Consider the following 15,138-nt stretch of genomic DNA (forward strand, 5'->3'; position numbering starts at 1 on the left):
GTGGGGCCGGCCGACTGGTCGACCTGCCAGTCCGTCCATACGGAGGCTGAGTGCGGCCCGGCCTGCCTGTCCACCCACCGCCCGTCCACCTGGAGAAGTGCAGCCGGCCAGCTGGTAGACCCGCCGGTGTCTCCACCTGGAGGCCTAGTGCGGCCCGGCTGGCTGGTTGACCAGCCAGTCCTTTCACCAGGAGGCAGAGAGGGATTGGCCCACTGGTCGACCCTCCGATGGCTCCACCTGGAGGCAGAGTGCGGCCCGGCCTTCTGGTAGACCTGCCGGTTCCTCCATACGGAGGTAGAGTATGGCCGGCCGACTGGTTGACCTGCCAGTGTCTCCACCTGGAGGCTGAGTGCGGCCAGGGAGCTTGAGCCGGTGGCCATGGGACCAACGGGGCCGGGGAGGTGGATGGAGTGGGTTGCTGGGGGAGGCTGGGGCATGCACGGGCGCCCTGACCCTGACCCTAACCCTAACCCCATGAACAGTATGAAAAGGCAAAATGATCGGGTACTGAATGAGGAACTCCCCAGTTTGGTTTGTTCCCAATATGCTACTGGAGTTCAGTGGAGAAATAAATCCATAAGGAATGATGGGATGGAGCCAAAGCAAAAATAATGCCCAGTTGTGGATGTGACTGGGGATAGAAGCAAGGTTCAATGCTGTAAAGAGCAATATTGCATAGGAACCTGGAATGTTAGGTCCATGAATCAAGGCAAATTGGAAGTGGTCAAAAATGAGGTGGCAAGAGTGAACGTTGAAATTCGAGGAATCAGTGAACTAAAATGGACTGGAATGGGTGAATTTAACTCAGACGACCATTATATCTACTACTGTGGGCAGGAATCTCTTAGAAGAAATGAAGTAGCCTTCATGGTCAACAAAAGAATCCTAAATGCAATACTTGGATGCAATCTCAAAAATGACAGAATGATCTCTGTTCGTTTCCAAGGCAAACCATTCACTATTACAGTAATCCAAGCCTATGCCCCAACCAGTAATACTGAAGAAGCCAAAGTTGAATGGTTCTATGAAGACCTATAAGACTTTTTAGAAATAACACCCCCAAAAAATGTCCTTTTCATTATAGGGGCCTGGAATGCAAAAGTAGGAAGTCAGGAAACACCTGGAGTAACAGGCAAATTTGGCCTTGGAGCACGGAATGAAGCAGGGCAAAGGCTAATAGAGTTTTGCCAAGAGAACGCACTGCAAACACCCTCTTTCAACAACACAAGACTCTGCACATGGACATCACCAGATGGTCAACACCGAAATCAAATTGATTATATTCTTTGCAGCCAAAGATGGAGAAGCACTTATACAGCTAGCAAAAACAAGGCCAGAAGCTGACTGTGGCTCAGATCATGAACTCCTTATTGCCAAATTCAGACTTAAATTGAAGAAAGTAGGGAAAACCACTAGACCATTCAGGTATGACCTAAATCAAATCCCTTATGATTATACAGTGGAAGTGAGAAATAGATTTAAGGGACTAGATCTGATAGAGTGCCTGATGAACTATGGACGGAGGTTTGTGACATTGTACAGGAGACAGGGATCAAGACCATCCCCACGGGAAAGAAATGCAAAAAAGCAAAATGGCTGTCTGGGGAGGGCTTACAAATAGCTTTGAAAAGAAGAGAAGTGAAAAGCAAAAGAGAAAAGGAAAGATATAAGCATCTGAATGCAGAGTTCCAAAGAATAGCAAGGAGAGATAAGAAAGTCTTCCTCAGCGATCAATGAAAAGAAATAGAGGAAAACAATAGAATGGGAAAGACTAGAGATCTCTTCAAGAAAATTAGAGATACCAAGGAAATATTTCATGCAAAGATGGACTCGATAGGACAGAAATGCTATGAACCTAACAGAAGCAGAAGATATTATGAAGACGTGGCAAGAATACACAGAATAACTGTACAAAAAAGATCTTCAGGACCAAGATAATTATGATGGCATGATCACTCACCTAGAGCCAGACATCCTTGAATATGAAGTCAAGTGGGACTTAGAAAGCATCACGACGAACAAAGCTAGTGGAGGTGATGGAATTCCAGTTGAGCTATTTCAAATCCTGAAAGATGATGCTGTGAAAGTGCTGCACACAATATGCCAGCAAATTTGGAAAACTCAGCAGTGGCCACAGGACTGGAAAATGTCAGTTTTCATTCCAATCACAAAGAAAGGCAATGCCAAAGAATGCTCAAACTACTGCACAATTGCACTCATCTCACAGGCTAGTAAAGTCATGCTCAATATTCTCCAAGCCAGGCTTCAGCAATACGTGAACCGTGAACTTCCAGATGTTCAAGCTGATTTTAGAAAAGGCAGGGGAACCAGAGATCAAATTACCAACATCCACTGGATCATGGGAAAAGCAAGAGAGTTCCAGAAAAACATCTAATTCTGCTTTATTAACTATGCCAAAGCCTTTGACTGTGTGGATCACAATAAACTGTGGAAAATTCTGAAAGAGATGGGAAAACCAGACCACCTGACCTGCCTCTTGAGAAATCTGTATCCAGGTCAGGAAGCAACAGTTAGAACTAGACATGGAAAAACAGACTGGTTCCAAATAGGAAAAGGAGTACATCAAGGCTGTATATTTTCACCCTGCTTATTTACCTTATATGCGGAGTACATCATGAGAAACGCTGGGCTGGAAGAAGCACACGCTGGAATCAAGATTGCTGGGAGAAATATCAATTACCTCAGATATGCAGATGACACTACCCTTATGGCAGAAAGTGAAGAGGAACTAAAACGTCTCTTGAAGAACGTGAAAGAGGAGAGTAAAAAAGTTGGCTTAAAGCTCAACATTCAAAAAATAAGATCATGGCATCTCGTCCCATCACTTCATGGGAAATAGATGGGGAAACAGTGGAAACAGTGTCAGACTTTATTTTCGGGGGCTCCAAAATCACTGCGGATGCTGTTTGCAGCCATGAAATTAAAAGGCGCTTACTCCTTGGAAGGAAAGTTATGATCAATCTAGACAGCATATTAAAGAGCAAAGACATTACTTTGCCAGCAAAGGTCCATCTAGTCAAGGCTATAGTTTTTCTAGTGGTCATGTATGGATGTGAGAGTTGGAAGAAAGCTGATCGTAGAAGAATTGATGCTTTTGAACTGTGGTGCTGGAGAAGACTCTTGAGAGTCCCTTGGACTGCAAGGAGATCCAACCAGTCCATTCTAAAGGAGATCAGTCCTGGGTGTTCATTGGAAGGACTGATGCTAAAGCTGAAACCCCAATACTTTGGCCATCTCATGCAAGGAGTTGCCTCACTGGAAAAGACTCATGCTGAGAGGGATTGGGGGAGGGAGGAGAAGGGGACGACAGAGAATGAGATGGCTGGATGGCATCACTGACTCGATGGACACAAGTTTGAGTGAACTCCGGGAGTTGGTGATGGACAGGGAGGCTTGGCGTGCTGTGATTCATGGGGTTGCAAAGAGTCAGACACGACTGAGAGACTGAACTGAACAGAACCACAGAGTGCATGCCAGCGAGTTATCACACACTGTCTGAGTTCTTGCAACACCCCACGTGCTACTTTCCTGGTTTCCCAGATTAATTCCTTGGAGTAGGACAGGCAGGATGAAGAGAGGATCTTCCTCAAGGCAGAGTTGGCCTTGGCAAAGGCTAGGCCAGTCCCTCTTCACTGTCTGCTCCTGCCCTGGAGTTCCAGTTGCCAGATGGGGTATGACTTGGTCTCAGCCTTTCCAGGCAAGAATTCCAGGTGATTTGCCCTCTCATGGCATTCTCCAACCCTCCACTCTCTTGAAAGAGGCTGGCATGGAGAAAATCTTGGAGCATCTGATCAAGTCAGAGGACCCCCAGGGGCCAACCCCAAGTCAGCCCCACACTGAGCACAAAATCCGATCCCAAAACACCACCTCTGTACACCTGTGCTAAACCGAATTTCAGAGATAGAGTTTCAGGTGAAGTAGAAAAGCATAGCTTTACTGCTTTGCTAGCAAAGACGGACACAGAAAACTCATGCCCTCAAAAACTGCCCGAAAGCAGGAGGATTTGTTTAGGAGTTTTATAGCTATGGGTTTCCCTGGTAGCTCAGCTGGTAAATAATCTGCATGTAATACAGGAGACCCTGGTTCAATTCTTGGGTTGGGAAGACTCCCTGGAGAAGGGATAGGCTACCCACTTTAGTATTCTTGGGCTTCCCTGGTGGCTCAGCTGGTACAGAATCCACTTGCAATGAGGGAGACCTGGGTTTGATCTCTGGGCTAGGAAGATCCCCTGGAGAAGGGAATGGCTACCCACTCCAGTATTCTGGTCTGGAGAATTCCATGAACTGTACAGTCCATGGGATCACAAAGAGTCGGACTGAGCGACTTTCACTTTATAGCAATTGTTAAAGGGCAGAGTTGTTGTAAGGATTGGGGTGTGTACCGGGACTGAACTCCCTTCATCTGACCTCAGGTGGTCTCTTGGTGAGCTTCTCTGGAATGACGAATGCTACAGTTTTCCATTTTGCTGGAAAGGATGTTTAGTTGGGTAAAAAATTTAGAGATATTTTTATGTGTATCCCTTTGGACAGAAACAGGACCCTGACCCAAGACAAAATACTCTTTCTTGAGTGTTCTTTCCTTCTCTCTGCATCCCCTCCCTTCCCTGATTAGCACCGCTTCCAATCTGCCCTTTGGAGCTCAGGGTAGGTCATGGAGCCGGGAGTCTATTCCCAACAAAGAAACAGGGGACATGGGAAAGGCTTCTGGGCCCTGGAGCCTCACAGGGTCCTGCTCGATTTCACTACCAGGCCCTGACCCTACACTAACTATGGCCCTGAGCTGTCCGTGATGGCCTGAGCTTTCCCAGTCTGTCCTCTTAACTCTCTCCCTAACTAAGGCCCTGATGCTGGTTGTAACGAACACCCTGACAATACCCCTGGGATAAATTATCTAAAATGTTTTTTACTAAGATCTTCAAGTTTTCTCTGAGGCCCTGACACTCTCCCTAATTAAGCCCTTAACTCTGTATTTACGTGACGGCCTGATGCACTCCCTCTCTCAGGCACTGAGGATGCACTCCTGATGCACTCCCTCACTTCAAGGCACTAAGGCCTCTAAGAAATCTCTACCTGAGGGGCTGATACTCTCTGTAAACAATTTTCTGACTCTTTCCCTAACTAACATCCTCATTTTGCCTCTAAATAACACCCTTGGACTCATCCTAATGCCCTGATGGTGTCCCTAATAGCCCTCAATAGCCTTACTTTTGCCATGATCCTATCCATAACTAAGGCCCTGAATATGTACTGAAGTAGGTCTCTGACGTGGTACCTAACTAACACCCTGACACTGGTCACAACTATGAACCCGACACTAGCCCTATTAAGGTCCTGAGATGCTGCTAAGTAACACCCTGAACTTCTTTAAGGCCCTCGAGTTATCTCTAACTGAAGCCTTGAAACTGTCTTTAGCTAAGCCCCAGACACTGTCCCTAGCTAAGGCCTGAACTATATAGTTCAGGAAGGCCCTAAGCCCGTCCCTAAATCTGACACTGCCCCTAATTGAGGTCATGATACTGCCCCTTATAGCCTAAGCTGTCACAAAATAACACCCAGATCCTATTACTAAGGCCCTGATTATGTCCCTAAGAAAGTCACTGAAGTGCGTCTAACTAACAGCCTGAACTATCTCTTACTCAGGCCATGAAGTTATCTCTGAGTTTCTAACACTGTCCCTAATTAAGGCCCTGTTGTTGGCCCTAACTAATGTCCTGCTGCTGAATCTGATTCCCTGATGCTCTTCCTGTTATCCTTTGCCCTGCCAACAGAGTTTTGCCAAAAGAACATACTGGTCATAGCAAACACCCTCTCCCAACAGCACAAGAGAAGACTCTACATAGGGACATTACCAGACGGTCAACACCAAAATCAGATTGATTATATCCTTTGCAGCCAAAGATGGAGAAACTCTATACAGTCAGCAAAAACAAGAATGGGAGCTGACTGTAGTTCAGATCATAAACTCCTTATTGCCAAATTCAGACTTAAATTTAAGAAAGTAGGGAAAACCACTCGACCATTCAGGTATAACCTACATCAAATCCCTTATGATTATCCAGTGGAAGTGAGAAATAGATTCAAGGGATTAGATCTGATAGACAGAGTGCCTGAAGAACTATGGGCAGGGGCTCATGACGTTACACAGAAGGCAGTGATCAAGACCATTCCCAAGAAAAAGAAATGCAAAAAGGCAAAACGGTTGTCTGAGGAGGCCTTACAAGTAGCTGAGAAAAGAAGAGAAGCTAAAGGCAAAGGAGAAAGGAAAGATATACCCATTTAAGTGCAAAGAATAGCAACAAGAGATAAGAAAGACTTCCTTGGTGATGAATGCAAAGAAATAGAGGAAAACAAAACAATGGGAAAGACTAGAGATCTCTTTAAGAAAATTAGAGATACCAAAGGAATATTTCATGCAAAAATGGGCACAATAAAGGGCAGAAATGGTATGGACCTAACAGAAGCAGAAGACATTAAGAAGAGGTGGCAAATGCCAAAGAATGTGAAGCTCAGTTCAATTCAGTCGCTCAGTCGTGTCCGACTCTTTGCGGTAGTTTGAGCATTCTTTGGCATTGCCTTTCTTTGGGACTGGAATGAAAACTGACCTTTTCCAGTCCTGTGGCCACGGCTGAGTTTTCCAAATTTGCTGGCATATTGAGTGAATCACTTTCACAGCATCATCTTTCAAGATTTGAAATATCTCAGCTGGAATTCCATCACAACTGCACTCATCTCACATGCTAGCAAAATAATGCTCAAAATTCTCGAAGCCAGGCTTCAACAGTACGTGAACCATGAATGTCTAGATGTTCAAGCTGAATTTGGAAAAGGTAGAGGAACCAGAGATCAAATTGCCAACATCTGTTGGATCATCAAAAAAGAGAGTTCCAGAAAAATATCTACTTCTGCTTTATTGACTACACCAAAGCCTTTGACTGTGTAGATCACAACAAACTGTGGAAAATTCTTAAACAGATGGGAATACCAGACCACCTGACCTGCCTCCTGAGAAATCTGTATGCAGGTCAAGAATCAACAGTTAGAACTGGACATGGAACAACAAACTGGTTCCAAATCAGGAAAGGAGTATGTCAAGGCTGTATATCATCACCTGGCTTATTTAACTTATATGCAGAGTACATCATGCAAAATGCTTGGCTGGATGAAGCACAAGCTGGAGTCAAGATTGCTGGGAAAAATATCAATAACCTCAGATATACAATGACACCAGCCTTATGGCAGAAAGCAAAGAAGAACTCAAGAGCTTCTTGATGAATGTGAAAGAGGAGTGTGAAAAAGTTGGCTTAAAACTCAACATTCAGAAAAATAAGATCATGGCATCCGGTACCATCACTTCATGGCAAATAGATGGGGAAACAATGGAAACAGTGAGAGACTTTATTTTGGGGGGTTCCAAAATTACTGCACATGGTGACTGCAACCATGAAATTCAAAGACGTTTGTTCCTTGGAAGAAAAGCTATGACCAAACTAGACAGCATATTAAAAAGCAGAGACGTTACTTTGCTGACCAAGATCCATCTAGTCAAAGCTATGGTTTTTCCAGTAGTCATGTATGGATGTGAGAGTTGGACTATAAAGAAAACTGAGTGCCGAAGAATTGATGTTTTTGAACTGTGGTGTTGGAGAAGACTCTTGAGAGTCCCTTGGACTGCAAGGAGATCCAACCAGTCCATCCTAAAGGAAATCAGTCCTGAATAGTCGTTGGAAGGACAGATGCTGAAGCTGAAGCTCCAATACTTTGGCCACGTGTTGCAAAAAAAACTGACTCATTTGAAAAGACCCTGGTGCTGGGAATGATTGAAGGCAGGAGGAGAAGGGATGAGATGGTTGGATGGCATCATTGACTCGATGGACATGAGTTTGAGCAAGCTCTGGGAACTGGTGATGGACAGGGAAGCCTGGCCTGCTGCAGTCCATGGGGTCACAAAGTGGTGGACACGACTGAGCAACTGAACTGAACTGAAGCTCTTCCTAACTAAGGTCTTGATGATGACTCTACCTAAGGCCCAGATCCTGTCATTAATAACCTAATTCTTGCCCTATATAACACCCTAAATGTGGCCCTAACTCATAACCTGAGAATGGTCCTATTTCTCTGATCCTATTCCTTCGTAAGGTCAAGAACCTCCTCCTCACAAAGGCCCTGACACTGTCAATAACAATGACCTGACTTTTCCCCTAAGTAACACCCTGATTTTGTCACTAACTAATGCCCTGACACTGGTTCTAACTACAGCCCTGACACTGGTCCTATTGAAAGCCCTGAGATATCCCTAAGGAACAACCTTACCTGAAGCCTTGACACTGTCCCTAGCTTAGGTCTTGGTCCCTTATAGTCTATGCTGTCACCAAATATCCCTCTGATTCTGTCCATAACCAAGGCCCTGAATATGTCCCTGATAAAGTCTGTGAAGTGTCCCTAATTAACAGCTTTAGCCTTAACTGACTCTTGCTAAGGCCATCAAGTTATCTCTGAGATCCTGACACGGTCTCTAAGGCCCTGATGCTGGCTCTAACGAATGGCCTGACGCGGACCCTTACTAAGTCCTTGCCCAGGAGTTGTCCCAGGCTGCTGGGCAGCTTTCTGTTTTCCTCATCTCTCGCCAGCTGCCTGCCATTGGCAAATCTAAGATTCTGTGATGCAGTAGTCCCATATAGGATGCGCCTGAGAAGGCTTACCTACTGGAGGACGGTCATGGCCATTCCATCCTCCAAGGTACAGTGGCTCAGGGTGGGAATCTGTCAACCAGCGTCTGACCTCAGGTTCTGTGTCCTTATTTGTTGTAAAACCCTTGGAGTTACTTCAGTAACATTTTTTAATGGATCTCCCCCTTGGCATATTTATAAGATAAATTTTATTGAATTAAAATTCAGGAAGAACATTATTAGAATGAGCAGGAAGACAAAGGATGCCCTCAATGATCTATTACTTGGAGGGTTTTACAGTTCTCATGAGAAAACACTCACTCCCGTCACCCTCAAGGCATCAGCACGAGGTAGGAATCATCTGCATTCTTTATTTATCCCTATGAATCTTTCAGAACCTGTCCTTCAGGAGAAATCTCTAGGGTCTTCAGGAACAGTGAGTGGCGATCTCAGGTGAATCTGAGACTGAAAAGCAAGAGGAAAAGAGAAGGTGCGGAGATGAGACTTCTTGATGGATAAGCAGGGGCGTCCACGTTCAAAGTCAACCTGCGAGTCTGAGTTAGTATCCAGTGAAAGCAAGGACCACCGGGACCTGGCCCCAAGGCCTCGTCACCTGGTGCGGGGACTGGAGACACTCGACCTGCCCTGGCCACTTTCAGAGAGATGGAGAAGGTGGGAGAACACCATGGGGCCACACTGGAAAAGCTCACTGCTATGAAGTAAGATGTACTTTTCAAGAAAGTGAAGGATGATCCCTTGGTTGTCAAAGACTTGCAAAGATTCTGTGTTCTTCTGGAGACATGTTGAAGCCTCCAGTCTGAGGGCAGTGATGAGAAGGAGCTGAGAGGGTAACAGGCAGGAAGGCCAGGGGTCTCCAAACGGAGGAAATAGCCTGCAAATGTCAGATATTTTTATCTCTCTTAAGCGGCAGGAGGAAACAACTAGCGATATTTTTTTCTTCTCTATACAAATTTAAAAGGAAGTTTTTCTTAAAATGCTGTGTTGCCATAATGACACTTGGTTTCACCTGAAGTTAACTATTCCTAAATCTTGAGTTAACCAATGCATTTTTCTTATGGAAGTGTTGGTCTTAAGCTATGTTAATGTACTACGCATTTACCCCAGACTCTGTCTTCAAGTCGGTTCCGCCAAATGGCTCAGAATCTACTTGACAAACCTCTATGTTATACTCAGATATTGTTCCCTTAATCTATGTAAAACGAAACTATTTGTATGGTAATCTGTCCTTCTACAAGATTCAAGTTAATCATTTTATGGCCCGGGATGAATCATCCGGTGTCAAAATTATCCCCAAATGCATCTTGTGAGTGAAGGGCCTGGTGCCATTCTGAGCCTTAAGACATTCTTTCTTTCATTAACAGACTGCTAGTGACTATATAACATCCAGCTGAAGACTAGCAGGGGCGTACCCTTTCTGCCCCTTTCTGATGTCTATGTCAGTAGCTTTCTCTATCTCCTTTATACTTTAATAAAACTTTATTATACAAAAGCTCTGAGGAATCAAGCCTCATCTCTGGCCCTGGATTGAATTCTTCTCCTCCGGAAGCCAAGATCCCGGTGTCTTTGTGTCATTCTGCAACAACCTTTCATCTTGGGGGCTCATCCGGGATCCTCAGGACAAGGTAAGGATGCTTGGAGCCCTAGATCTTTGCTCTCCTAGCGGACACGTTTTCTGCTGTACTGTACTAACTCTACGGTGTGCTTGCGTGAATGAATGACAAGCCCTGCGTGAAGCAAGTGAGGAGCCCTGCTCTGCTGTTCCACGGTGATCTTATGGCAGAAACCTGTCGGGGGTTTATACCGACCTGCCCATGCCAAGAGGCACCCAATGTCTCCTTTGGGGAACCAACCAGAAATGGGCAAAGCATGTGGACTGAACTCTCCTTTCTCGGTCAAACTTTTCGGTCTCTTTGACCATTTCATAACTCCTTGGGAATTAGAAGTACTAACCTAATCTATTGAATGATGGACTTTCAAGGAACTTGTGATCTGTGCTGTTACTGTGTACTGTGACTTAGGTCCCAAACTTGGATTGGTAGTCAGGAAAGCGCCTAGCCTCGCTAGGAATCAAAAGTTCAGAAGGTAGATGGAGCTCTAGCTACAAGAACATCTCTGAGGTTAAAGGTTACTCAGATTGGGACTGCAATGGGTTTTTTCCTTTGGTAGCTCTGGCTCTTAGCGGACCAGAGGAGGTTCTTATACTGGTGTGGTGACGCTTGGAAGGAACATCTCAATTTAATGTTCGTATCAGTCTTATTGTGGTCAGGAATATACTCAGGGTCGTGCACAGCACTCTGGTGACAAATGTTTCCCCCAGCGGTCTTAGCTCAGGAGGCATTCCGGAAGGTTACTCTGATTGCACCCCGGGTGGCATCAGAGGCAAAGAAGGTTAATGGTGAAGAGCTGAACGTCAGTCAGGGATGCCATCAGGTCTACCCCTGGTACATCCGCACCCCGTCTCGGTGGTAGAACCGGGAGGGACGAGTGCGGCGCCTCCGTCGGTAAGGGACAGATTAAGTCCGACCAGGGAAGAAAAACTTTGGTGTAAAATCTGTCTACACCCCCATCTAGAGCAGGGAGGGACACCTCCAGTAGAAAGAGGGCGCTGGTCACTTTTTTTCTCTCTTACAGATGGGAGCTAACAATTCCAGCCTCACTCCTTTGAACTGTATCCTGAAAAACTGGGATAGATTTGATCCCCAGGGCTTAAAGAAGACACACCTGGTCTTCCTATGTGATACTGCGTGCCCACGGTATCCATTGGAGGACGGTGAACGGTGGCCAGTTGGAGGTTCTCAAGTATAATACTGTTTTACAATTAGACCGGTTCTGTAAAGCCCAAGGGAAAAGTGATCTTAAAGGACAGGTTTCTCACTCAGTCGGCTCCAGAGATCCGCCATAAGCTATTAAAACGGGCGTATGGACCAACTCAGTCTTTAGATACTCTGTTACAACTGGCTCAGACAGTCTATTAAGGTAAGGAATATGAGGAAAAGAAAGAAAGGCAGAAAAAGACAAAGGAAAAGGCGGAAGCCTTCGCAATGGCTATGAAAAACGGTCTTAAACAGCCTGAGAAAAACGCCCAGAGGAACCCAGGTGAGAAGGGATGGACCTGCTATTACTGTGGAAAGGAGGGGCACCTCAAGCGGGATTGCCCTCAGACATTTAAGCCGACCCCGGGACCATGTCCCGTCTGCAAAGGACCACACTGGACGAGAGACTGCCCCCAGAGGCGTAGGTCTCCGGGGTCAGACTCTGAAGACAATCAGGACTGAAGGTGCCCGGGGGTCCCCACACAAGCTCCCATCCTAATTACACCTGAGGAACTCCGGGTATTAATAACTGTGGGGGGACAATCCATCGATTTCCTTTTAGACACTGGGACAACTTGCTTCGAGCTTACTGAAGCCCCTGGTCCACTTTCTTCCCGATCCACTTCCGTAACGGGACTGTCTGGACGGGCCAGAACGTATCGCTTCAGTGTTCCTGTCGGTTGTGACTGGGATTCGGTGCTATTTTCACACGAGTTTCTGATTGTGCCAGTCTCCCTCACCCCTTTTGGGGAGGGATATACTGAGCAAGGTCCATGCCTCTGTTTTCATGAATGTGGAGCCTTCCCTTTCTCTCCCTTTAATTGAACAAAATGTAAATCCTAGGGTATGGGCTGATGGAAAATCTGTGGGTCGAGCACAAAATGCTATTCCTGTAGTTGTCAAGCTCAAAGACCCGCACTTATTTCCACATAAAAAACAGTACCCACTGAAACCTGAGGTTAAGGAAGGGTTAAAACCCATCATTGAAAATTTAAAGCAGCAGGGACTATTAATTCCCTGTAACAGTCTATGCAACACTCCTACTCTGGGTATAAAGAAATCAAATGGTAAATGGAGACTAGTTCAAGATTTACGAATAAATAATGAGGCTGTAGTTCCTTTACACCCCGTGGTGCCTAATCCTTATACTCTATTGTCTGAAATTCCTGAACGAGCCAAATATTTCTCAGTAATTGATTTGAAAGATGCTTTCTATTCAGTGCCTTTGGCAGAGGAAAGTCAATTTCTATTTGCCTTTGAAGACCCTATGCAACCAGCTTCTCAGTTAACCTGGACAGTTTTGCCCCAGGGATTTCGTGACAGTCCGCACTTGTTTGGACAAAGTTTGTCATGGAATCTACAAAACTTTAATGGCTCTGAAGCGGTGGTGTTATAATACGTAGATGACATTTTGCTCTGTGCTGAGACAGAGGAAGCTTGTTCACGAGCCTCAGAAGATTTCTTAAACTTTCTGGCAGGCTGCAGTTACAAGGCATCAAGAGAAAAGGCTCAGCTTTGTCAACAATCTGTTAGCTATCTGGGCCTAATCATATCAGAAGGGACTAGGGCCATAGGCCCTGAGAGAATTAAACCTATATTAAATGATCCCCTACCTATGACTTTAAGACAATTGAGAGGATTTTTGGGAATCACAGGTTACTGTCGCATTTGGATTCCGGGTTATGGGGAACTTGCCCGGCCTTTATATAAACTTATAGCTGAAACTCAGCAGGCCCAAATCGACAAACTGGTTTGGTCTCCAGATACTCAAAAGGCTTTTAAGGTTCTTCAGACTGCTCTCCTGCAAGCTCCCGCTCTGAGCTTGCCCACAGGGTCACACTTTAATTTGTCACTGAAAGAAAAGGTGTGGCCTTGGGACTTTTGACACAATCCCGAGGGCCTCACCAGCAACCTATTGCTGTTTTCCTTGTGGCTCAGCTGATAAAGAATCTGCCCGCAATGCGGGAGACCTGGGTTCGATCCCTGGATTGGGAAGATCCCCTGGAGAAGGGAAAGACTACCCACTCCAGTATTCTGGCCAGGAGAATTCCATGGACTGTATAGTCTATGGGGTCGCAAAGAGTCGGACACGACTGAGCGACTTTCACAAGTAGAGAATTAGATGTAATTTCACGTGGTGGCCCCACTGCCTAAGAGTAATTGCGGCAGCGGCTTTATTAGCACCTGAAGCTTTAAAAATAATTAATGGACAAAACCTTACTGTACTGACTTCTCATGATGTGAGTGGAATCTTAAATTCTAAAGCTAATATTTGGATGACAGACAGTAGGCTTCTTAAATATCAGTCATTGTTGTTAGAAGGACCAGTAACTAAGCTTAAAGTCTGTGGAACTTTAAATCCTGCCACTTTCCTTCCTGAGAAGGAAAATGAAACGCCTCATCATGATTGTTCCCAGTTCCTAACTTTGAACTATGCAGCTCGGGAGGATCTAACGGATCCCCCATTAGACAACCCTGACATGGAAATATTTACTGATGGCAGTTCTTTCGTTCGGGATGGAAAGCGTAAAGCAGGTTACGCAGTGGTAACTGCTGAACAGGTTTTAGAGGCAAAATCTCTCCCTCAGGGAACCAGTGCTCAGTTAGCAGAGCTTGTGGCTCTGACCCAAGCTCTAGAGTTAAGCAAAGGGCAGCGAGTAAATATCTACACTGATTCTAAGTATGCTTATTTGACTTTACATGCTCATGCTGCAATATGGAAAGAAAGACAGTTTAAAACAGCAACAGGAGAACCTATTAAGCATTTCAGAGAGATCGAGAGACTTTTAACTGCTATATATTGTCCTAAAGAAGTAGCTGTTATGCATTGCAAAGGTCACAGCAGGGATGGGAGTAAGGTAGCTGAAGGTAATCAGTTGGCTGACTGTCAAGCCAGAAAAGCAGCACTTTATGGCCCCCTCACTACAGACGCCTTTGATCTGGACAGGACCTGTGGAACAGGAAAAACCACAATATACTGGGGAAGAATTAGAAAGATATGAGAAAAGAGGAGCAACAATTACTGATACAGGATGGTTACAGTCCGAGGATGGACGATTAATAATTCCTGAAAGTGCTCAATGGAAAATTCTTAAAGGTTTACACCAGAGTTTTCATTTGGGTGCAGAGAGTACTTACCAGATGGCTTCTCGTTTGTTTGAAGGAAAAAATGTAATGAAAACTTTAAAGAACATTATCAAAAGGTGTGAAGTTTGTCAGAAAAATAACCCAAAGACTGAAAAGCTAACAAAATCTGGATTACAACGAAGTGGGAAGTATCCTGGAGAGGACTGGGAAATAGATTTTACTCACATGCCAAAAGCTAATGGATATTCTTGCTTACAAGTTTGGGTGGATACTTTTACTGGATGGATTGAAGCTTTTCCATGTCGTAGTGAACAAGCTAAGGAGGTTATAAAGATTTTAATCCATGAAATTATTCCCAGATTTGGACTGCCACGGAGCCTTCAGAGTGACGATGGCTCTGCCTTTAAAGCTGCTGTAACTCAGGGGGTATCTAAAGCTCTGGGAATAGAATATCACTTACACTGTTCCTGGAGACCCCAATTCTCAGTTCACAATTCTCAGTAAAGGTTGAAAAAGCTAATGACATTATCA

This window comes from Moschus berezovskii, chromosome 4 (genome assembly GCF_049115385.1).
Source record: "Moschus berezovskii isolate FMDL1 chromosome 4, NW_MosBer_1.0, whole genome shotgun sequence".
Taxonomy (NCBI): Eukaryota; Metazoa; Chordata; class Mammalia; order Artiodactyla; family Moschidae; genus Moschus; species Moschus berezovskii.